Source organism: Sus scrofa, chromosome 16 (assembly GCF_054392235.1).
Source record: "Sus scrofa isolate SSC_HxYL_T2T_F1_AM1 chromosome 16, Sscrofa_HxYL_maternal_Yorkshire_Landrace_v2.0, whole genome shotgun sequence".
In the NCBI taxonomy this organism is placed as follows: domain Eukaryota; kingdom Metazoa; phylum Chordata; class Mammalia; order Artiodactyla; family Suidae; genus Sus; species Sus scrofa.
This window is the reverse complement of record NC_139398.1, coordinates 49,125,235-49,150,940: the sequence shown is the minus strand read 5'-3', so window position 1 is coordinate 49,150,940 and position 25,706 is coordinate 49,125,235. Positions and strand designations below refer to the sequence as shown.

The 25,706-nt window shown below is 39.3% G+C and overlaps 1 protein-coding gene and 1 long non-coding RNA gene across 4 annotated transcripts in view; one reads left to right on the top strand and one right to left on the bottom strand.

Annotated features, from left to right (window-relative positions):
- The window catches only part of LOC102159433 (uncharacterized), a 908,266-nt gene that overhangs the window by 63,152 nt on the left and 819,408 nt on the right, over positions 1–25,706 (bottom strand). The window lies entirely within an intron of this gene.
- Positions 3,033–25,706, top strand: part of LOC106506502 (uncharacterized) — a 73,111-nt gene continuing 50,437 nt past the window's right edge. Inside the window, exons 1-3 of one of the 3 annotated variants that reach the window (XR_014831366.1) lie at positions 3,035–3,311; positions 6,148–6,281; positions 25,221–25,262. This is a non-coding gene — a long non-coding RNA (uncharacterized LOC106506502). Of the gene's footprint in view, positions 3,312–6,147; positions 6,282–25,120; positions 25,263–25,706 lie in introns of all 3 variants that reach the window. The other 2 variants (XR_014831365.1, XR_014831364.1) reach the window with 2 other exon arrangements.

The window sequence follows — 25,706 nt, the reverse complement described above, 5'->3', positions numbered from 1 at the left end:
GTGTTGTAGGACTAAGGTCCCTATTTTCTTGCTGGTTGTTGCCTAGGAATTGCTCTCAGTTCCCAGGAACAAATCCTTTCAATCTAGAGGCAGTTAATAACTTGGAATTGTAGCATCCCAAGCCACTAGAAGCACATCCCCTTGACTTCTTCCTCTGCAACCAGCCAGGGAAAAAACCTATTTTTCAAAAAAAATAGTTCAACTGATTAGGTCAGGTCCACCTTGAATACTTTCTCTTTTGTCCTACAACTTAGTAATCATGGAGATGATGCCTCATTATAGTCATAGGTTCTGCCCACACTCAAGAGAATTAGACACATGTACAAGAGGTGGGGCTTGTAGGGATAGTCTTAGAATTCTACCTAAGACTTTACAGTTTTCAATAAAACTCAGATGTGCCGAGGGTATAAAGAGTAATAAATAAGTCAATAGAATCAAAATCCAAGCACAGTTTATAATCAAAACCATTTAAAATTGGGATGCTTCCCTTTCTCTCAGCATTTCCATTAAATGTGCTACTTGATGTTAACAAAAGCATTCCATGCACCCATTAGTTTGGAATATTTGTAAACTGGTGTTTGTTTTTAGTTTCATGACCTTTCAGAGCCTTTTATTTGATTTATTTTTTTCTATTATTTTAACAGAGACTTTTATCATCTTACACAATATTTAATAAGAAGCATCTTCCAAACTTATCTGACTGAGGAGTGTATTTTCATTCCAGAGTGTTGGCTGATATTTGCTTGGCCTACTGCCTGGCTATACTAGTTGTTTACTTCCAGGATTCTTTCTGATTAATCAACTTTTCTTTCTAATTGGGGGTGCCCGTTAGGCACCTAAGATTTTTTGTTTTGTTTTGTTTTTTTAGCACTGCACCTGTGGCATATGGAAGTTCCCAGGCTAAGGGTCAAATTGGAGCCAGATCCCAGCAGTGTCTGCAACCTACATCACAACTTGAGGCAACACCACATCCTTTAACCTACTGAGCAAGGCCAGAAGATCAACACTGCATCCTCATAGATACTAGTTAGATTCTTAACCTACTGAGCCACAATGGGAACTCTGCACCGAAGTATTTTTAACATCATTCCTGTGTTAGAGCTGTAGTTCTCAACTCTCTTCTCAAAGTAGAATCACCTAGAGCTTGTAGAAATGACTAATGCCTGGGTCCTAACTTCAGAAATTGATATATAGCTCTCTCATAAATGCTAAACTGAGACCAATACTTTAGGAGTATGTTTTATTGCTTTAAATATTTAAAAATAATAGTTATATGTAAGGATATTAAGGATATTCTGTATATTAGGCATTATGATACATGATTTGAATTAATGGTATTTTATTGAATCTTCACCCAAATCCTATGAATCAAGCTCATTACGTCTATTTTACAGAAAAGAAAATTGAATATTTGAGGAGTTAAGTTACTTGCCGAAAGTCTCATGGGGTGGAGGATATGAAACTAGTTCATCCAGTCTCTAAAATCCATGCATTTATTTAATCATTCTGCTGCATTGCTTAGTAAATTGAGCTTTTGTCAAAAGAACGTAATATAAAATCTGCAACAATTTCAAAAGAGCTCCTCTCTCTCTGGACCTGTGGTTACAAGATGACAGAAAAAAGAAAGGCATCCTGCCAGAATTTGGCATTGTCGCTCAATGAAGCAGGAAATCCCAGTCTTGTTGAATTGAGAGCATGGAGCTACCACAGAATAAAGAGAACAGATAGAACTCGGGCCAGTAATAGAGCTTGCCCAGTATACATTTCCAACTGGTTAAAACCCACTTCCTTTTACCACCATTTTGAGCTAGTATGCTGTCACTTTTTAAGTAAAATATGTATCTCCTGCCAAAGAGAGCCGGCTCTTCCATTGTCTGTAATACAGGAAACATCTTTTAATTTCTGCCAACTTTGACTATCTCAGCATGGCACATGCCAGTGGAGATTTGGGGTGTAACTGTTGGACACCAAGATTCAGTAACAGAAAAGACATTAAAGATAAATTTATGTCATGTTTGTTGCATCTTTTTCATGTGCCTTTTAAGAGACCTAGTAACTAAACACATCACCAGTTTCAGCAAGCCAGGGCTGAGAGGTTAGATTATTGTTTACGCTCTGAAAGCACCTTTGAGACAATCTTTGGTCCATCACAGATATCTTCTCTCATCAACACATACTAATTACCTCTAGAGGAAGGAGATCCCTGAGGTCTCCTGCTAGGAAATGCTAATAAAACCACATACAGTATTACAGGATGATGGACTGGGGAAAAAGCGCTCTGGACTCCACCCCCACTATCTGCAATAATTCACTGTGTTCTCGTTAGCAAATATGTAGAATATAATTACAATTGTCATCTATCTCGTAGAAATGTGGTGAACAAAATGTACTGAAGAAAACTTTTCCTAACCTGAAAAAACATAGGTGTTGGTGATCCAATTAAAGTCAATAGACATTTTGTTGAACATTAGGGCACCGTGAGGATAGTAAAATTCCATATGAAACAGTCTCTATCCTCACAAGATTCAAAATCTAGGTAAACCAAGGTAAATAAGTGGAGTATCTGGGAGAATTTCATAAACTCTATTATTAAAAATACAGACACAAAGTGCATTGGGGAAGGAGTGAAGTTGCTATCAGAGCTTTCTATCCTAATCCCAATATTTATGAGAATGGGTAACTAGTAAATGACTTAACTCAGGTGAACCTTTAGTATTATCAATCAATGGGCCATAATATCAAGCTTCAGGCATGTAGAAAAGATAAGTAAAAAGTAAGCTAATGAGTGTGAAAAAAGGAAATGCGGAAAGCTCTTTATAAATGCCGGTTGTTCCTATAATCATTGATCCTTGGACCTAGAGGTGAGGAATTCAGGGAGTCTTCAGAGAAGGGCCATTAGAAAAGTAGATGTCTGAACATCCCACTGATTACTGCTTGTTGTTCATCTGAAATTCAAATGTAACTGGGTGTTCCGTGTTTTATCTGGCAACCCTACCTGGGACTTAGTTGGGACCCAGCACTGGGTGAGTCATCCAGGCTGTGTGAACCAGGCAGGGTGCACTGGGGATTATGTTGTTCTTCCCTTCCTACCTCTTCATACTTCAGACCCCAGGATCATGTCAGTTTCTTTTTTTAACAGCCGGTATTGCTGACTCATGCTGGGCTTGCAATCACTGGGCCGATGAGTAGGCAAGAAAGCACTTTGTCACTCTCTGGAGGAGAAGAACTGAGAGCTGCCCTTGGAAAGGAGCCTGCACAGCAACCTGGGTCACTGAACATGCCACATGCCGAAGGAATTACCACTGTTCAGTGTGAGTTCTATCTGAATTTGGGAAAGTCCCTCTGAAGGAATCTGATACTTTAAACACAGGGCAAACCAGCTGTTACCTTAACTGGATTATTTACAAGAAAATTTTATTATTCCCTGAAGTTTGTGATTTAGCTATATTTTACATTTATTTTGTTCTCTCAATGAAAGTATCAGTCACATCAGAAATTTGGTGTTTTTGTGTGTGAGAGTTTTGGTTTTAGTTGTGTTTGATTTTACACTCCAGATCAAAGTGCAGTGTAATTAACCTTTGGTGTTTGGACAAGGCGACCAGCAAAGGGGATAGACATATTCTCTTTATACTGGAGGGGAGGGGCTCAGGTCCAGGCAGCCATCTGTGGGAGTGGACCCAGAGGGACCAGATTTTGGAAATGCCTTTGTTTGGCAAGGATATTGTTTTTATTTAGCTCAATTGTTACAGAGCAATTAAAAAAACAACAATGAAGTTTCTAAAGATGCTTTTGTGCAGACAGTATATAAGTGTGAGAAAATGACAATAGTTCCCATGAGAGGAAATAAAGTAACTAAAAGTAACAAGTAACAGCAATATATTCAGCAGCTCTCCCTAACAAACAGCATTCCTAATGGCCTATCCCCCTACAACACTACTTCTCCAAATATTTGGGGAAAATACCATTAAGAAATAGAGGGACATTGTTTGGAAGAGACTATTTGACATGCCGCAAAAATCACTTCTTTCAAAACTATGGGAAGTTTCAGGAGCTGTTGTGTACCGGGAGGGTTTTATTTGTTGAGCCCTGTAACAGGGCAGTCAGAGTTAAGTGCTTTCTGCCAGACATCTGCCATGGCTGGAAAAAAAAACATATCTTAAAAGCAATCAGTGTATGTGCCTGCTCTTTCAAGAACAGGAGACTGAGTGATTTATGCTGGTTGCAACTTTGACCATGAGAACACTTAGACAGCAACTTTGTCTAGAAAACCGCTGGCATCAAAGCCTTTGAAGGTCAAGAACATTGACAACAGCATAAGTTTTGCAATTTTTGTTTTCAAGTCTCTCAGCCTTAGGATTTTTAGGAGCAAAGCAGGGTGATGACTTGAACACCGGAAATATAGATTTCACTAATATGCACAACACTATAGGCTTTGTAAGCAATTATGGACATGGGTTTACATGTTGTAGGTGGCAGTCTAGTTTCATGTTGGTTAATCTAAGGTACTAGATTGAAGTACAGAAAAGCCTTATTTTCCAGATTCCTTTTAGACTTTTTTGTGAACATGTGCATGCATGTGCACACACATGCACACATGTGTGCACACACACACCCTTGCCTCTTTTCTAAAAAACAAAGTACCAATCAACAAAGGAAACTTTGAAAATGGAAACAAGTCTCCAGGGTTCTCAATTACTAGTTTTTTCTAAATTTGTTCCCTTAATACTTCATTAAAAATAGGAACATTTAGGTCTAACAATAATAAGGTGGCTTTATCACTGGAAAAAAGTAGGAATCATAGTTAGTCATATCAAAAGTGGGTGGCTACCCTGCCCCAGCAAACACAGGAGTAAGTAGATTCTCCACTATTCTTTCTCTGAGACTGTAAAGACTGTGTGTTTTCTCAGAGAGCCTCCCATGAAGAGGTTCTCAAGCTTTTGAATGAAAGCTTGTTCTGTGGGAGGGAAGATAGTAAATACAATAATTATTACATGAGTCTTAGTGGAAGATATGGGGCCAACTGACACATGACTAATAGGAGGCATTGTCTATAATGCATCTAGGGGCTCAGGAAAATGTTTAATTTTTAAAAAATCTGAACTGGAAAATGAATATCATCATCGTGATGGATAAATGGGTAATGAATCCAGCTCAGATTATGTTTTCTTTACAACAATGCAGTTATAAAATATAATATTTTCATATGGAGAAAAAGAGTCTCACAAAGCAAAAGTGCTGGGAGTACATGGCAGTTGTCAGCACAGGTGGGATGGCCAAGGGCTATGGGGGCACAGAAGGAGGAGCAGGAAAGTCTCAATAAAGGAGGTGACAGGTGAACCAGCTGCAAAGGATGGATAGACCCTTGCTTGTGATGACAGGGGAAAGACATTCCTACAGAAGACATAAGCAGAGACTTTGAAATATAGCATGGATTAATAGGGTCTTAGAAAACAGAGTATGCTTCTTTTAACTTACTTTAAGGATAGAACATAAAGGACATTATAAAATGGTGCGTGGGGGTTGATTGGTTTGCTTAGGATGATGTTTGAAGTTTTTCCATCTTTTTCAGTTCTATCCTTAAAGGATTTATCACTAGTTTTAATGTAGAAGTATTAAAGCAGGTCTTTGAAAAAAAAAATTTCAAGCATATTAAATAGGCACCTCCTTTAAAATGGGTGACTAAAATTTCAAAACAAAACAAAATCAACATGATAGAAAGATTATCCTGCTCCTGCCCCTTCCCCATCTTTTGTCTGCTCCTTCTATTCCCTTGATTTTCAGGTTGTTGATAGCACTTTAAATTTTATAAAACTTACAACATAAGGATACTTTCTTGAAAGATGATTGACAAGAAATGGAATATGGGGCTTTCCACCTTAAATAAAATTTTATGCTCCTTCAGAACTTGTTTAAACACTTCATTCTGTTTTACAAAAATCTTGGACTGGGCATTTAGCCAAAAATGTATTTCCATTTATCTTCTGAACAAGGTACATCACAGTGGAAATTGAATGTGGATGTTTTAGGCTCATTAGCTATTTTTCCTCAGCTATAACTATTGCCTATATTAGATGTCAGTTAATCTTGACAAATGGGAAACAAAGTACCTTTTATTTTGATAACTGAGATATGTTTATGCCTCAACAGGGGAGTCTTTAATAAGCTGGATTCTGAGGGACTTTACTTCTTTTGTATACCTCCCACCCAGCTGGATACCCATGTGTTGGGTGCACTGCAAAGAAGAGGAGGGATAATGACAGTGGCCAGTGTTTCTCCCACAGGTAAACAGATTCAAATTAATGTTCAAGTTTCTGGCCTATTCTTGGGCCACTTGGAAGCAAATGGCAGCAGCTTCTGTCTCCCTGTACTCCTTTGATTGTGGGCTGCCTGGAGGAGCAGGGAGCTCACTTTTGGGGATCACATTAATCTGAGAGTAATTCTTCAGAGAAAGGGTAGCACTCACCAGTCAGCAGGCAGCACTCAGTAGCTGAGGAAGGGCACACAGTCTCATAAAGGGGATTGGGTGGGACCCCCAACCACGTTCACTCTGGAGAGACTCAACTGCCATGCTGAGGAGTTTGGGATTTCCTCACTGACACTGGTAGACTATTAATCCCCTCAGGAGGGTATTTCCAGGTCACGAAACTATTCTGGGGTGAAAAATATGGAGTGTTAGGAAGAATGGATTAGAAGAATGTGTGACTAAAAGGACAAAGACCCTTTTGTAGACAATGATGATAAAATATCTCATATTTATTGATCATCAATGCATTATGTGGATTATCTCAGTTCTCAAAATATTCTCCTAAATCTTATTTTATTACTGGTGGGGAAAATGAGGTTCTGAAAGTTTAAGTCATTTGCTCAAGTCCCAAGGCTGATAAGTGATGGAGCCAGCATAATCACTGCTTTCCATGGCTAGGCAGTAGGAAGAACTCAGTACTTTTATGTGAGGATGGAGATCATGTGTATTAGTTTCCTATGGTTACTATAACAGACTATTACAAACTTGGTGTCCTAAAACAGAAGTTTATTCTCTGAGAGTTTCAGAGACCAGCAATCAGTATAACTTGGCTGAAGTCAACAGGTGGCCATTTTTCAGCCTACCACATTATAGAACAACATGTTTTTGAAGTCATGCAATTAGGAGAATAGTGGCATTAATGGGGGAAAAAAAAAAAGGACAAGCACATGATTGGATTAGAGACAGAAATGGAGGAGTCTGATTTGGGGTGACCTGAGTCTGGAGTGTTGGCAGAACATCCAAGTGGACAAATCCAGAAGATAGTTGGAAGACTGTGAGCGGTGCTAGGAGAGCAGAGATGTAGATTTAGCAGCACTATGAGTAGGAAGGGATGGGCAAGGCTGAGAAAGTCCCCATTACCACCCAGAACACTGCCTGACATTGGAAGGCTGGCCTCTCCTCAATGTGCAGCATGCCTGATGTTCTTGCTTTCTTCTCGTCAACTTGCAGGATAGCACTTACTCAGATCTACACTCCAAGTGTAAGAGTTCCTATAACCTCTGCCAATCTCTTCTTTCGTTTGATTCACAACTTCTGCTTGACACAACACATGGATAGACCTATGGCCTCTCTTTCTTTCAGACCCCCATCTAATTCAGTCTTGTCCCTTTTCCCTTTCTCTGTGTATCCACCTCTGTCATGTCCAGTCCTTACTTGTCTTTTCTATTCTTCTTTGCATAATGACTACCAAAATATGAGCTTTATATTCCTTACCTGGTTGCTTTGTAGGGAACACTGTCTTATAACTTATACCATAGAGTTCTTCTCCCATTTCCTCTATCAGAACTAGAACATAGGTTAATCTGCTTCTTGCTCCTTGTTGTTCTTTCAAACCACTGAAATACAGCTATCACCCCAAAACTCCATTTGAGACCTATAAGGACTATTAATAGCCTTATCATTCTTCATTTCTAAAACTCTCTTCTGCTGTGTGTATCTTTCCAGGATCTGGCTCCAGCTTCTTTTAGGACTTTCACAGAGAAATTCCATTTGTCTGTTACATCCCAAGGACATTCCTTTTCAACTTCACTGCTTTACTTTATTCCTTTCAGAGCTTTTATCCTGTTACCTCTCCACTCTCCCTTCATAACAGTACAGATTCCAGACTTTCAAGTGCTTCATCTTGCCTGTTAAAAACCTCTGATTGTACTTGGATCTCTATTCAGCTAGAACATCATGATATGAATTACATTCCTTCAATTGTCCAGGTTCTGTGCTCAGTACTATGGGATCTGAGATGAATCTGACACTGTCCGTGTGTTTAGTAAGTTCACAGCCAAGTAGACAGGATAAGTACACAAGTAACTATCATACATGTAGGGTATGTTGAGTATGAAAAGAGAGGGATAAGTTGTGAGAAATTCCAGAGGATAAAGAAATTAATGAAGGAAAGATCAACTGGTAAGGTAGCTTTTGAGTTAGGTAGGACAGAATGAGAAGGAAAAATATATTCCAAACTAAGAAAGTATTGAAAGGAAAGGCAAGGGATATGCAGGACAAACGTAGTTTAGTTTTGCTGGAATCCATGTCTCTTAATCTGCTCAGGCTGCCATAACAAATTACCACAGAAGAGATGTCTTACAACAGAAGTTTATTTTCTCCCAGCTCTGGAGGCTGGGGAGTCCAAGATCAATGTGCCAACAGATCCAGTCAGGGCCTTCCTCCCAGCTTTCCAAGGACTGCCTTCTTGCTATGCCTTCACATGGCAGAGAGTGAGGGCTCTCTCTCTTCCTCTTTTTATAAAGTCACTAATTCCATCACTAATTCCAGCCTTAAGGTCTTCATCTAACCTGAATTTCCTCCCAAAGGTTTCATATCCAAATACTATTGCATTGGTAGTTAGGGCTTCAAGACACAAATTTGGGGGGAAGGGGGACACAATTCAGTCCCTTGCACCATGGTACAAAATAAAGGAAATAAACTGGAGACGTAGGAAGGCTAGATTGGGGTTGAATTGCAGAATGTATTAAAGCTAAGGAATTTTTATTTTTCTTGATAAGAAATGTGGAATGTTTAAGGCTTTTTAATTTAGTAAGCACTTATCATGAGCCACTATGTTTAAGGCATTTCTCCTAGTATGAGTGGTGGCAGCTCTATGATTTTAACTTTAATGAGATCAATTTTAGTGAAAAGGCAAGATAAAATATATGAATAGTTAATATGTGAGCATATATTATTAATGATAGAGTTATTAATGAAGTATAGTTTTAGCCTAGGGAAGTCAACAGTGCTGAAAAAGTCAGGATCTTTTTCAGAGCCGTATTTGGGACATTAATGTGGCAACATGGTGAGGAAAATTTGGAAGTGTGAAAGAATGGAGGCAGAGAGATAACTTTGGCATTTATCAAGCAGTAATCTAGGTAAGACATCATCAAGACCTGAACTAGAGGGGTAGCTCTTAGAAATGGCTGTGAGAGACACTGAAGAGACACAACTCATATGATTTGGCAACTACCTCAAAGATGGGAGAAAGGTGATGGAATTTCCAAGATTATCTTGAGGGTTTTTTCCCTCTGGCTGCCTAGTTCAAGAATAGTGTCACTAATGGAAATGAGAAGGTTGAAAACTTGTATTTAGGTACAAATCAAGTTGGGATTTGAACTTGAGTTTATAGTGACACAGGATGTCTAGAAAGGGGTGTTGAAATGTGGCACTGGAGCTTAGGATGGTGATAAAGACTAGGGATGCAGAGTTTGGAAATACCTGGAAAGGGTTGCTTAAGCCTTGGGAAAAGATGTGATCATGAAGCAAGAGTAGGATCCAAGGGCAGAGTTTGGGAAACACCTACATTTATTGACCTGGAAGAGAAGCCAGAAAGAAATTAGATAAAAGGCAGCAGGGGAAATAAGAGTAGAATCTAGACAGGATGTCACAGAGAGAGGAATTTTTATATGGAGAGTGATCAAAAGAGAAAGATGGAGATCAAAGAATTTGAGGAAGAAGCATAGGAAGCTTCCTCTGGTTACTTTGAAGGTTACCTTCCAAACAATAGTTCCAGCAATCTTGGATAGAGTTGCATTCTGAGGTGTTTCTAAGAGGCAAAACCTGGAGGAATAACAGAAGACTTATCTTCAACATTTTGATAGCAAAAAGGGAAGGGTGAGGAAAAGATCAAAGCTTAGTTTATTTGCGAATAATAATAACAAACAATTGGGTACTTAGAACGCAGCAGACTTTTCTTAAGTTTTTTTTTTTTTTGGTATGATTTTACTCATTTCAGTCTCATAATTCTCTGAGGTAGTTTATTTATGTTACCTCCATATGACTGAGGATCAAGGGCACTCAAGTAACTTGCCCAAGATAACATAGCTAGTGACTAACTGACAGAGCTCGGATTCAAGTTCATGTAAGACTGACTCAAAAATTCTGGGTCAGGAGAAAGAATTCTGCTTCTGTGCAAACTGTCCAGTATGTCTGTAGATTTAAAGAAAGAGAAAGAAAAGGATTGCAAAAGATGAAGCAGAGAGGATGGTTCCAGACAGAGGTGGTCAGCCACTTCCGTGCTCTTTCTAACAACACAGACTCCAGATGTCCCTGCTGCCTTGACCCCCACATTTCTGCCACGCCATCTGGTATCACTCCGACTTTGGTTTTCAATTCCCACGTGCCTTTTATTTTTTTTTGAATATGCAAATCATGCAGATTCCATCTACTGCATATTTAGTAATTAGTTATTCCTGTCTATTTCCTAGAAATCTTTCTTGTGGTTTACCTCATCAATTCTCACAATAGCCACTGAAAAACTTTATTTTCCAGAAAGCAACAAATTGACACTTTCTACCTCATCAAAAAAATACCACACCCCAGATCAACTTTCCTAGAGAATGATATCAGCACTCTCTTTGGAGACCTGAAATGTTTCCCACTCCCTATGAGATTTCTGTACAAATTCCTCAGCATGTTACACAAAGCCCTCTTAAGTTTGATCTATATCTTTTTATTCCTTTTATTTACTGCTCCCTATATAAACCGTCCAGAATACTCATTATTTCTGGAGTCTGGCTGTCTTTTTATTCTTTGAGTCTTTGATCTTGCCATTCCCTTGGTTTTGGATGCCCACTCTGTCATTTCATTCATTGAAATGCTCATGACCCTTACACTCCAAAGTCAAATGTATCCTCTTTGAGAAGCTTGATTATCCCAGTAGTGCAACTACCGCTTTCTCTTCTGAGCTCAAAATCAAACAGGTGAAACACAGATCTTACTGCCACAGACTTACAGAGCCTTGCCTGTTACACTTACTTGGAATAATAAACCTGCTTCAAAGGGCTACAGAGAAAAGGACAGGGGGTAACTTATCCAAATGCCCTCATCATTTTTACATTCCAAAGCATTTTGAGAGTAAATAGTGGGCCTAATTTATTCTTCATTTCCCAGTAGAGTTGACCACAGTGACTTGTCCTTAGTCTACTCAGTAATAATGTGTTGAATGAAAGAATGAATGGGTGAATGAATGATGCTTTTAGATGTAGAGTCACAATGATGAAAATAATATAATCAATAGATTCTTGAGGTTGAGGGAATTCTCCCCACCAACCACCCAAATTATATCAATATTACATTTTCTACTGTAATACATGTTAAGATTTTCTATGAATTCTGACAACTGCTTGTAGATAAAAATGATCAAGTTATATCAGCATTTCTATGCTGATATAAGACACAAGTCATTTGACTCATGATACTATAATAAGAAAAAAAAGAGTTCCTGCTGTCACTCAGCTGTAACCAACCCAACTAGTAACCATGAGGATGCAGGTTTGATTCCTGGCCTCACTTAATGGGTTAAGGATCCAGCATTGCTGTGAGCTGTGTTGTAGGTTTCAGACATGGCTCAGATCCTGCATTGCTGTGGCTGTGGTATAGGCTGGCAGCTACAGCTCTGACTCAACCCCCAGCCTGGGAACCTCCATATGTGGTGGAGGCAGCCCTAAAAAGACAAAAAAAAAAAAAAAAAAAAAAAAACAGACTAGACAAAATTTGAACTCCAAACTCATAAAATGCCAAATGTCCCTTCATGTCAAGGTTTGTAAATTTTTGAAATTCAGAAATAGTCATTTTTGACTTGTAATTTTATGAACTGTAATATATTGAAAATGAATCTGAATAAAAATACAATAATTCTGATTTAATTTTTATCTCCCAGGGTCTTTTATTTCCAAAAGTGGATAATGTTGGTGCCTGAAACAAATTAAATGGGACATTGCTAATTTCATTCTACAAAAGTGTGCCAAATGATTTAATTTTGAACCAAAATTATTATGTAATCACATTCAGTGTTCAAAGTGAATATGAGCGAGTTACATAAATTCCATGATGGTTAATTTATTTCCATTAAATTATTTTTTCCATGGTTTCTTTAGAGGAAATGAATCCAAATTGTCAAACTAATTACAATCAAACATCAACTAACTGGAATCTAAAATTGGATAATATTTGCTACAATCAGCTTTTATGAGAAAGAAGCAAATGCCAAGACTGTAGGTCGGGAATAATTTACTGTCCCTGGCCATGCAAATTCCATGGTGTGTCTTGGGTCCTATACCAGTCCATTCTTTATTGCTGTAGTTCTTTCATCTTCAATTTTTTTTTTAGTAACAAATATCTACTGAAGGCACTGTAGGCCATGTACTGTAAATCCATGTTGAAAAATTAATATTTGTTGATAAACACTGTTAAATACTGCAAGGACCTCAACTAATAAATTATATTCAATGTACTGTACTTACAAAGGCAAGAATATGGACTGTAGCAACTGTTAGAATGCACCACTCAGCTCGCTTGCTGCATGAAGTGTAATTGACCAGTGGCCCCAGCTGCTGCCTCTCTTCATCCACCAGGCTTCTCACAGGCTGCTCCCAACCAATGACAGAGCACGGTCAGAGCACCAGTGCAAGACCATTCCTGTGAACTTGACACTCTGATGGGCATCTTTGGCCCAGGTTTCCCTACAGGTCTCTGTAGAATGCTGCTCCTTCAACATACTCTTCTCTCTCTCTCATCTGGGTTAGACTTCCATTGTAGTTTGAGGGATCTCCTGCCTTCTCTGATCCCTCCATTCTAGCCTCTATAAATCTCTTGGACATCTTTACCTACTTGACATTCACACCCCTGGAAACATGAAGTAACACATTGATTGACATGTGCTGAGGCTTGCAAAGCCTTGCTACTTAAAGTGCAACAGAACTTTGATTTTCCCTGAGACCTACTGGATTAGAATCTGCATTTTAGCAAGACACTACATTAATTCCTATGCATGGTTAAGTTTGAGCAGCACTGGACTAAAATAATGGGCCAATCCAAACAAGTTGACTCTGTAAATGGAATTCCTCATAATTATAACACTGACATTTCATAAGAATATACATAACCAAAACAAGTATATATCATCTGCTTAATCGGTATTTGTTATAGTGAGGTTAAATATTGGCAGAAAGACTCCACTGCATTTTCTTCTTTCAGAATCCAACCTTCCCTTCTAGAAGGTCAGATATGTAGCTTTGGTCTGTTAATCTGCTCTTGCTTTTATGTGCAGACTCACCAGCTAGAAAGTGATCATCTCCAGTTCATCCTTCAGCATGTTACCTCTGTTCACCAATAAGATACTTCTGTGATTTCCCAATTTTCCATATATTCAGACTAAACTTTGCTAAAGACTGTCAGTTAGCTATATCAACAGCTATTCCTCCTTCTTGAGAACAAAATCCAAATTTTTTCTTCTCACACTACCACCAATTAAAAAAAAATAAAAAAAACTATGCATTATATTTTGCAATTGTCCTGACTGCTAGTGTGAGAGATAAGCAGCTGTGTCGCATGGGATTTCTAGGAAGCATTATTAAAAGGGAGGGGCATACCCTGCTTCTCATCTTCCTTCTTCCTGCTATCTGGAGTGCAGATGTGACAGTCAGATTTCCAAAAGCCATCTTGGACTATAAGACAAGGCATCAAAAAGAAGCAAAGTAGGAGGAACCTGTATTCCTTGTGACACTGGATCTGGCCATATCTGTCCTAGACTGCCTCCTTAGGACTTCTTTAATCTGAGATGAAAAGAGACACCTATTGTTCCTAAGCCATTATTATGTTAGTTTTTCTATTACACACATCTAATCCTAACAAAAATCTTACACCTTCTAGTGAGCACATGCAATGACTGAATAGAGATTTTATGTATGTATTAGAAAAATATAGATGGAAATTTTGGTAAGGGAAGATAGAAAACCTAAGGGGGGGCAGTGCTGTGGAATTTAGTAGTGTTTTTATGTAACCTTTGTTTTGCTTAAAGGAAAATAAACATGTTGTAATTACTACTTTTTGCAGTAAAATGTCCAGCAGTATCAATAGAAACATTGTTTTATTTGTTTGTATGTTTGTCTATGTTCTATTGAAAAATAGCTCCCAATAAAAAAACAATGACATATATTAATTTTTTCATTAATATATTCATTAAGACAAACATAAAGTGCATATTTGTATCAAGTGCTATATAAGGAATTGCAAATTTGAAAAAAAATAAATAGGACAAATTCCTTATGTTTAGGAGATAATAACTTGGATATATATACAGATTGTTAGGATTTTGTGGAAAATGCAGTGACTCTAAATGCAAAGCTTATGATTTGGGAAACGAAAAGAAGAAGGGAATGGTTGTTGGTGTTTCTAGGTGTGAGAGAAGGGAAATAAGGTTGAGGAAGTCATAGCTGATGGCCGGGATTCTTTTTACCTAGTGTAGAATGTCAACTCACTGGCCAGCCATGGATACTTCTATTGTTCTATCACTCAAGATAGAACTTAATGGAGAACTTAATGTGTGTTAGGCTCTGTTGGAAATAGCAACTGTTGCAAGGTGAATTGCTGACCTTTGAGGAGAATTTCAATCCAGCTGGTGCTAAGATGTATACATATAAAAAGTGACCCACGATGAAAGATAAATATGACCACTGCCAAGTAAGTCCAGCAAGTAGTAATCACTCCTGAGATTCTATGGAGAGGAAGATTAATGTGAGCTTTCTTCTCTCAGCAGGACTTCCCTTGGGAATCTGAAAAATCAGTAGGCTTCAGATAAAGCAAAAAGAAGTGAACTAGGAACAGATGGCAGAAATCGATATGAGGAGAAGATGTTGCATTTTCTAAGTGGGAAGTTCTTAACATAATCTGAAAACTATAGTGGAGGTAGAGTATTTTGAAAAAAGACTAAAAACTTCAGTCTGATTCAGAGGAGATGGATGCTGAGGTCTGTATTTCTATAAAGTCAATCTGAGCAGAAAAGGACTGTTGGGATAAGTGTTATCTGAAGGTTTTGATCTCCTAACACTGACTCCCTTTAAAGGAAGTGACCAGACCTTGGAGAGTGACTGATGAAACAGGATATGGTCACTTTCGGTTTGGGGTCCCTTCTGGTGTGTGAGGAAGTCAGTGAAAGGGTGGCCGCATACCACATTCTTGGTCTCATCAAACCCAGCCCAGGTGCCTAAGAAAATTCCAGAATGGAGCTAGGTTCTGTACCATGGAACAATCTGCCTTCACACACACAGGCCTATTATCCTCACACTTACACCTCTCCTGCCACCATTGCCAGCACAGCTACAAGCCCCAAGCAGACACATCTGAGTGGTAGTGAGGTGGCAGGGAGCCTTGCATCTCAGGATCAGTCTTTTGGCCTGTGGATTTGTGTTCTTTGTTGTTTTTACATCAAAGGAATTTCAAATGACTATTTCCATTTTCAAAGCCAGGGTTGCAAATAATTAGCAATAGATGAGCATCCATCTAAAAAACAGCATACTCTCAAACCCCAAGTTGAGTCTCAGGTTGAGCATAAAGCTGTCATAAGCTCCCTGGTGTCGGCACCAACTGTAGAGGCCTAGGAGGATGGGGAAGTGGGCAAGGAGCCCAGTTTCTCTGTAGAATGCTGGCTTCTGAGACAGGTGCCTGGGATGGGAGTGAATGAGTGTCTGAGAAAAGGACTTGTACCCAGGAAGAATTATTAGCATTGCATTAGTGATAAGTCTGAAGACAAGAGGCAGGCAGTTCTCCTGTTTTCCATTATTATGTGAGCTGAAGAATTTACCCAGTGCAAAACAAATGGGATGCACCAAGGAGAAGCTGCCAGTACATGAGGTCTTTTAGAAGGTCTGTAGAGATATTTGTTGACACTGGTTTGGGATGCAAAATGCCTGACTTGTAATTCTAGTCATAGGCAATGTGCATAACATCAGGGCACGTGTCTTTGTGCATACATGGGGAGTGGGGAATGCAGTTACTCTGAAAAGAGATGTAATTTCCCCATCCAAGATGGCTCATTTATTTTGATAGCTGCAAATGCACAAAAGAGCCCGGGCATAGCCTTTGGTTGCAGGTGTTCCTAGGCGAGGGGAGATTGGCGGGGGCTGGATGGTGGAAAACCTGCAGACTTCCTCTCCAAATAGAAGCTGGGAAATCATCCAACACGTCCCACTTTCCTGAGAGGAAGCAAGATGTGGGGACAGGAAGGCTGTGTCAATAAAGCAATAAGGCAAAACCTTTTGCGATTGTTTTTGCATCACAACTAGTCTGCAGCCAAGTTTATGAAATTTTGATTCTGAACAATTGCAATTTACTGATATTCTTCAACAAAATTGAAGAGGAGCTGAGTTTGTGGTCCTCCCGTGAAACCATCTGTAGAACAACACAGAAAGGAAACCTGAGAACGGGAGCCTCCCTTGTCACACCAAGAGCGCTAATTAGGGCATGGAAGATTGCGCCGCTGCTGCGTCACAACCGCCCAGAAAGGGGAGGATGTGCACTTCCCAGGAGGGGTTTCCTGCTTGGGCAAGTGGCCTCAGCTCCAAGACCTTCCTAACCTTGACCTGAAAAATAACCCATCCCACGATTCTTGAGTGGCTTCACCAAAGCCCTCCATGATGTTTCCAAAAGACTCTAAGCCAGCTCGTCCTTACCCTCACCAGCCCCCACTCCCCCAAATACACCGTCTCTAGTTTCTGGCCTCAGATTCTTTGGGGTGATGACTCAGTTGAATACAGTAGAGTCCTTCCCAACCCCATCAGCCCCTCCCCTTCTTCCTCTGATTATAATGGCCTCAAATGTCCCTTGTGCCACACTACGTCATCCCTCTCTAGCACAGCTGCTTCTGGGACAGAAATTTACTTTGCTTCCCACTGCTCCTGTGCCCACATCTAGGAGGGGAGAAATGTCAGGATGGTTTAAAGAAAACTCTTGGCCTGGGGACTTGAATCTAATGTGATGATACCTCAATCACTTTGACGAAATCTCTGAATCAAAATAGCTTGGTTGCTGCAGCAAGTTAGTTTCCTATTTTAAGAATTTAGTGCCATGATGTATCTGAGGGGAAGCTTTGTGTCCTGGTAGAGGTATGGAAAAACAGTATGGGAGGTCTACCGCATTAGGCAAAGCTATTGAAGGTGCACACTGGGTGAAAAAGTGAGAAAAAAATGGTGAAAGGGTTTTTAGACTGGGACTTGTAGAACTGCCACCTATTTTGTTTTCTTCCAGTCCTTCATCTAGTTAACAAATCTCTATTGTACACAAACTAGATGCCAGTCATGGTTTTGAGAAATGGGGATACAAGATGAAGCAAAATCAGATTAAAAAAAAAAAAGCATTGCTAAAATAGAGTGTATATTCTTGTTCAACATATATCTATAGAATGTCTCTATTTTCCAGAGATAGCTCTGGTTTCCTCCTACTATTTCACATAATCATTAGTGCCTCACCCCTTCACTCCAAAATGTCCCTGTTTGGTCAGTAGTTTATATGGACACACTCACTCTTATATACAGGGGGCTCTGTGAAGCGCTGAATGTACAAGAAGAGCTGATCTTCAGGAAACTCTTCAGCAAGGGAGCCAAGGACACAAACAAAATAATTACCATTCAAAAGTGCTGTCATAGAAATAAGTACAAGTTGCTGAGAGAATTTGCCTAGATCTTTAAACAAATAGTAGCAGTTGGCTGGAAGATAAGGGAAAAAAGATAAAGAGGTGGGATGAAAACAGATTAGAATGTGTTACTTTTTTTTTTTTTTTTTCTAACTGAAATAGATGGAAAACACATTCTGTGCCCCTAAGGAAAAGACAGTGAAAGGAAATGGCCTGTTTGCAGATGTGTATGCAGTGCAAAGCCCAAATAATTTGAATATGACAAGAAATCAGTGTGAAAAGGAAATATATAGCTTATGTAAATGTATTTTTAAATATCTTATGCTCTTTTTCATACCTGACCCCATCTCTGCCCTATATACACACACACACAGATGAAGACTGGAACTGACACGTATATGTGTGTACATCTTTATGCACATGTTCCATAGTTATACACGCATTCCATTCTTCAGCTATGTGATAATCTAGGGTAAGAGAAGCCTTAGGTAAGAGGGACCCCAGAGGGGGCAGACATCTCAGTGCTTCCTCAACTTCTCCCTTTATTTTAATTTTCCCTTCCCTTTTTCCTCCTGAACTTTTACTTTCTTTCTGTGAGAGAATTTTGGCTTTTTTCTCTTTTTAGAAATAGCTCAACTACATTAACCCATCCCTCTGCTGATGGAGAAGGTTTTGGTTTTCTGGACAATGAATGCGGGGGGACTGATATGCAACATTTCCAGGTCTGGACTCTAAACTTTTTCTCTTAATCGGCCACTGGACATGACCTTGGCACAGAGCGCCCCACTTCTCCTTCCTTGATGTGACTGGAAACATCCATCTGTGCTAAGACATTGAGATTTAGGGGCTATTCCCTTACAGGAGCCAAGTTGATTATTTTAATAACACACCTTTCCTTCCTCCTCACCTTTTCCAATGAAGTTCTGCAATGACTGAAATGGTGCATGTATATCGTTAGAGAAGAAATATTCTGATCATTCTCCCTTACTCTTTTCTTACTTTGCAAGTGGCCTACATAGATGAAGGAGGCTTAGGTACTGGCTTACTCTTTTCTTCAATGTTTAGTTCTGGTTGTGGCCTATTGGACAATTGTCCTCTCAGTGGGCCTGGGTGATTCCTCAGGTCATGTCAGCATACTAACCCCAAATCTTCCTCCAATGTTTATGAGAGAAACAAACCATGTTGTATGAAGATATCAACTTCCACTCCTTCTCCATTATTCAAATTTTATGAGCACAATGAGTCGAAAGAGCAATGAATTGGAATTTGCTTCTTGGCCTCTCTCACTAATTGGGTGCAGTGTGTGGGGCCCCCTGAACCTCTCTAGTTTGGCTCCAGGAGACTGCTCAGGCTCATTCCCCTCCGCCTTCACTCTGTTACACATTCTCCTACTAAGGATGTCTCTGCTTGAAGGCAGAAGCCAGAATTTATTCACTTATTAGACACATTTTGAGCCTTAGGGACCAGAAAATTCTCAGGATCCAGAGATAAATAAAAGTCATTCCCTTAAGGAGCCAGAAAAAAATACATGTCATCTGAGTATTTTAGTAGAAGTCTTGATAAAAATATGAACAGCTAGTGAGGGAAGGCATGACTGACTTTATCCAGGGTTGTCTAGAAAGGCTTCACAGAGCACTTGGCATCTCAGCTGGCTTCACTTGAGGAGAAGGCTTGGTAAGGTGGAGGGGGGAGACGAAGTCAAGCTAGGTATGCAATGTCATACATTCAAAGGAAACAGAAGCAAACATGTCACATGCAGAGAACTCTGAGGACTGCACTATTGTTGGAGCACAATGTCTGTACAGATTGGAGAAATGGGTGGGTTGAGGTTGAAAGGCTTTGAGAGGCAGCCCAAGGAACCCCAGATTTATTTGGCGGGGAGGTCTTCTCTTAATGCAGCTGTTGTGATAAACCCATGATTTTGTTTGTAGTCTGGTTACGGTTGACACCATTTTGCTATTGAAACTGTGCGTGTCTAGGGCTTTCTACGGTCCCTTTGAAGCTTCCTTAGCTATGATTTCATGTTTGGTGAGTCAGAGGGAGCAAGTTGGATCAGGAAGTGCTGAACAATGGGACTGGGACTAACCATTCTCCCAGGTTGGAGGCAGCTGAAAAGGTCAGAGGGTGGGGCCTCCCTCGCTGTCCTGCACTGGCCAGGCAGAGGCAGGCTCAGGGCAAACCCTGCTCCTCTTTGGAGGAGCAGCAGTGTTGGAGGTTTCTCAGGCACAGGGACACCTTCTGCCTTTCTTAATACCATCCTCTGAACCTGCTGAAATGCCAGCCAGTGCTCAGCATAGAGTTATTGTTGACAACTACACGGCCCTCTCTCAAAATTCTTATAGAAGGAATAAGAAGAGAGTGTAATCTTCACAATCAGGACTCCCCAAACTAAAATATATTATCATAATATGTGTGTGTGTGTAACTTTTAGAGGTCTCACAGGTACTTTGTCAAATAATGCACTTAGGTCTGTAAATTTTGGAAATATACAATGACAGACCTGGAACAGTAGAGGTGGAAGGAAGCTGAGATTTCATCTAACTCCTTATTCTAATATATAATGAAACTAAAATCCAGAGGTATTTTTCCAGGTACTGAAAATATAATAGGATTGTAATGCAAATGAAATGCATTCCAGTAAATTTATCTTTCCAATGAGATTAAAGTTTCCTCTAATCACACACAACATTGCTTTTACCTTTAAAAGTATTGTCGGTAAGAACATCAGGATTCTTCTTGGTTCATTATTATTTTCCTCAGTGAAGAAGTTTTCTGCTAGACTGTCTATGAAAGGAAGATATTTGCTCTTCTGAATAGTATGTGGCAAATGGTATGTGTTCAGAAATTCTCGTCAAATGATATTTAGTCAGACCTTCTCCAATTTCTGCAAAATTCTAATACTTCTATTATCTAAACATTGGGGATATTCTTCAAACATATTATTGAAGGAAGAAACAAGCTAATGTCTACAATATCACTATCAAATACTACTTTAAAAACAAGCTTTTAGCAATGTCTTGAAGCTTTAGCACAGTAGATTCTTTGGATAGAAACTTCTAGTCTATCTATGCTGACTCCTGTGGACTTTGTCATGCTTTTGTGATGGCTGATGATCCCCTGAATTTATAGGAAACATTGGGATGATCAGAGAAAGCTGCATATGGGTTTGCTTTGATTCTTTTATGCTGACGCTAGAATGGGAAACAGTTCTCAAACAAACTTGGCCTTTGGGCATTCTATAGCACATTCTAAACATTATAAAATCTCTGAGACAGTGAATCTCAAAGGGATGGTGCCAAATGATGAAGGATACACACTATTTGGGAGCCATGGCAAATAAAGTTGAGTATAATTTGAAAAATGGCATTAAATAAAATATGACTCCAATTTCATCTACTGTTTTCTGCAATGCAAACAGTAGAAAGTCAAGCTTGAAAGATTCTTGGCTGGTTGGGAGAAGCAAAGGCTAGACTAGAGATGTGGGTGGCAGGGTATGTAACAGTTCTGTGGGTCCATGAAAGCCCAGGGTAGGAATAAGCTTCTAGTCAGAGCCCATAGGAGAGACTGAAACTATCAATCGTATGCTAAATCTGTGTAGTCTTGTTGGTACCACCCAGCTCTGCTAACTGCTATTTATAACAGGTTCAGCAGGGGAACGTGATCCATCTTCAAGGATAAGATCAGGATGGCTGAGGAAGTGGCTGTCACACTGTTGACTTTCTCATGACCTTCCCTCCCATGTCACCCAGCAGGTGCTTTCAGAAGAGTTAGTCCGAGGAGAGGGGGTGGGAGGAGGGTAGGAAGTCCCCAGACAACAGCAGCAGTTAGGTGTGATTTTCTCAGTTGATAAGGTGGGAACAGGATCCCATAGAAGGAATCAGGATAAACACCTTCAGTTCAGGAAATAATGCATGTCATGTGCTGACCACAACCTCTTGTTCTGTCCCTATTCAAGGAACTTGCAAAGCTCAACTCTTGTGTTTTCCAAATTCTCAGGGTTCACCTCCAGCAACTCAACTAGAATACTCAGAGCTTTGGTCCGCATACCTCTGTCACAATAACCTTTGTAACTGCACACGCTGTAGAAATAATTGGGAAAGCAGTTTCAGCCCTCACAGGAGAACAGAATAGAAAGCAAGATATTGTTTTGGTGCCAAACTTTCAGACTGTTTTTGGGAGGAGTGGTGATGGTTAGAGGTGGGGGAAGAATGATTTTTGTTTGTAAAACTGATTCTCATAACTTTTGTGTTTGAGTAGAATAGATTTGAAGTGTTCTGATTAGTTCTCTGGCAACCTTGCTGAGTAATTTCTATTAACCATATTACTTTTTTTTTTCAGGAAATAAAGTAATATCTTGACAAGTAGCAAAGCTGATTGTAAACAATTACTAAACAGCACAATGGTATCAAGCTCTACCTGCAGTTTACAGAATGTTTTGAATTTTACTTAGGGGTAGGGCCAGTCTTCCTCTGGTGGAAACTTATGTAATAATAGCATCAACTATTGTTTATGAGGTTCACACTTTGCACCAGGCGCTGTGTTAAGCACTTTACATTATCTCATGAAAGTCTCATAACAAACCTATGAGGAAGGAAATATTATTATTCCAACTTTGGCAGTAAGGAAACTACTGAGAGAAGTCATATAACTTGCTCAATAACATGTAGATATTAATGGCTTTGGGATGGTGGCATGTAGGGCGGGTAAGGGGGCAGTAAGCATGTGACACTAGACTTTTCACTTTTTTTTTTTTTTTTTTTTTGTCTTTTTAGGGCTGCACTTGCAGCATATGGAGTTTGCCAGGCTTGGGGTCGAATCAGAGCTGTATCTGTGGGCCTACGCCACAGCAACAGCCACAGCCACCTGGGATCAGAGCTGTATCTTCAGCTTACACCACAGCTCATGGCAACACCGGATCCTTAAGCCACTGAGCGAGGCCAGGGATTGAACTCATATCCTCATGGATACTAGTGGGGTTCATTAACCACTGAGCTACTATGGGAACTCCTGGACTTTTTACTTTGATTTTCATCCTTCTTGAAGGCAATAATTCTTGGGAGACATAAACCTTTAAGTTGTTATCAGCTCAGTGCAAATGAACTTCAGATTATTTTTTGAAGGTTATGAAAAGCAAAAAGGATCCCTCAGAGATCAAAAAGGCAGGACGGGCACATGGAGAGGGAAAATACAGCCTGGAGTTGAGAATTAGGTTGGTGGTGAGAGAGAGGGTTCTTAGGTGGGGGTTTTCCAAGGCAAGCTGCTGTCTTTATCACTTTGCTCAAAGGCAATGCTGAGCAGATGCGTTTCTGAATTTATTATCTTTTGATTTATTTACCAAAATTCTACATAAATCAGATAAACTAAAGTTAATGTGACATATTTAAGGTTATAGCCAATTTATTTGACCTGAGTAATCACCACTTTTATAGTCTAAAATAAATGCCTTATTTTAGAGTATTTATCTGGTAAGAACAAGCTGCACAGGCACCGTGGTGAGGGCGAATATGATTAGTCCACTTTGAGGAGAATTATTTGCTCCCAGAATTTTGACATACAAATGTTGTAGGCATATCAGTGGTGGAGGAATTTGGTAGGGCTTTAGGTACTACTTGAGTAGACATTTAAAAAAAGGGTGGTGTATTTTGTTGCTATCTTTAGTTTATAGCTATGGCAAGTGATCTATATTTGTCAAGATTTCTTTCAAGGTAAATTTATCTGGGTTAAAACTCCAAGTCAATGTTAACTGAAAATTCAAAAAAATTTATAGTATAGGTGGTTTGCACCCATGGACCTAGGGCAAGCAATGTGCTGATGGTATGCAGTGAGCTCATAAAAAGTGCTCAGTGAATTCTGCTAAATTAAATGTGGCCTATGAGGACATAAGCAGAAAATTACTTTCTGAATCTTTCAAGACTATTACTAATGAAGTTCTCTTCCAAGGTAATCTTTATTTGAAATGAGCCAGATGTATATAATATCAAACATGTAATTTGAAAGTAAATAGTACATTAGCCATTGGCCTTAATTTTACATGTTTATGTTGCTTTTGCATATTATATAAGCACCAAGACAAGTCAAATAAGTATGTCATCTATGTTAAGAGGAAACAAAATATTTTAAATGCTTATGTCCATTTAATTGCCCACAGTCCTACCTTCAAGCAATTTAGAGCAGTGGATTTTTCTCAGGGGATTATTAACTGTTAGTTGGTATGATGGTGGTGATTTCCGAGATGGATACTTTTTGACAGCTCACAATAATAAACCATCCCAAGCCACAGAGGAATAGCATCTCAGACATGCTTAGTGAGCCCTCTGTACAACCTCTTCAATTTACAGGGAAGAAACTGTGGCCAGAAAATGTAGCAGCTTATTAGACATCATATGAACTTTGAAAATTCCTGTCACATTGCTAAAATAGAATTCCTTTATTTTACTAGATTTATTCATTTTCTAAAAAGTGATCATGGTGAGAAAAGAAAGACATTAGCATCCATTACATTCCTCTTTCTTGCATATATTGTATAATCTTTCCATGCCTCAGTGCCCTTATTCCTGTAGGGATTAAAAAAAAAAAAAAAAAAACATAGAACTGAATAAAGGATTGAATGAGTTGTCATAAATATAAAAAGCTCAGAGCACAGTGTCTCTCAAGAAGTTAGTTCTATTTCCTCTCTACATTTACAGTTTACCTAAGAAAGAATAATTTTAAGGACTAAGAAAAGGATTAAAGAGAATTCGACAAGTGGCTTCCTTTCTTAATGTAATTAAAACATTATAAGTGGCAGTTCTCGTAGTGGTGCAGCGGAAACGAATCCGACTAGGAATCATGAGGTTGCAGGTTGGATCCCTGGCCTCGTTCAGTGGGTTAAGGTTCCGGCATTGCTGTAAGCTGTGGTGTAGTTCGTAGACGCTGCTTGGATCTGGGGTGCTGTGGCATAGGCCGGCAGCTATTGCTCCAATTGGACCCCTAGCCTGGGAGCCTCCATATGCCACAGGTGCGGCCATCAAAAGACAAGACAAAACAAACAAACAAAAAACCATTATAAGTGAAGGCAACTTTACAAGGAAAAAATGGTCAAGTAAATTTTAGAACTCTGTCTACAAGCATAAAAATTCCATGGTTATAATCAATTTACACATATTACTCAGTTTTTACTTCTTAAACATAAAATGACTTTCTTTTTCCATATCATCTCCTAGCCACATTTTCTAGCTTTTGTCTGCCCAGGCAAAGAACTGACTGCTGTCTGTGATCTTCTGAACACAATTCATGCTTCCATCTCATCACTTTTGTCCTTAGGCATCTACATGTTGAATGTCTATCTTCAGAAGCTCTCAGAAGGTAGGTAGAATCCTAATTTAATTCATTCCTCTACCTCCAGTGATTAGCATACTGCTAAGCCCATCATAGATACCTAATAAGAATTCCTTGATTGAAAAAAAATTTCCAAGGGAGCATATTCTAACTTCTTTTAACTTACATTTTACGCATCAAGATCAAGTTGATGCCTCTTTTAAATACATGTACCCTCCTCAGTGTTGTACAAATTCTTGGTTGTTAGTTGGTAAATTCTTCTAATATGCTCAATCTGTTTCTTCAATCTTCATTTCATCAGTAAAGTTTGCTCTTGAAATGAAGAGTGTTCGGTTTTGACCATCATTGAATTTTAACACAATTTTACGTGGAATAGAGCAATGTCTGTGACATTTTGGAAAGCCCTGTTCCCTAGAGTAAAAAACAAACAAAAACCTTTAAGAAATTAAAAAGTTTAGGTAGAACTAAGGT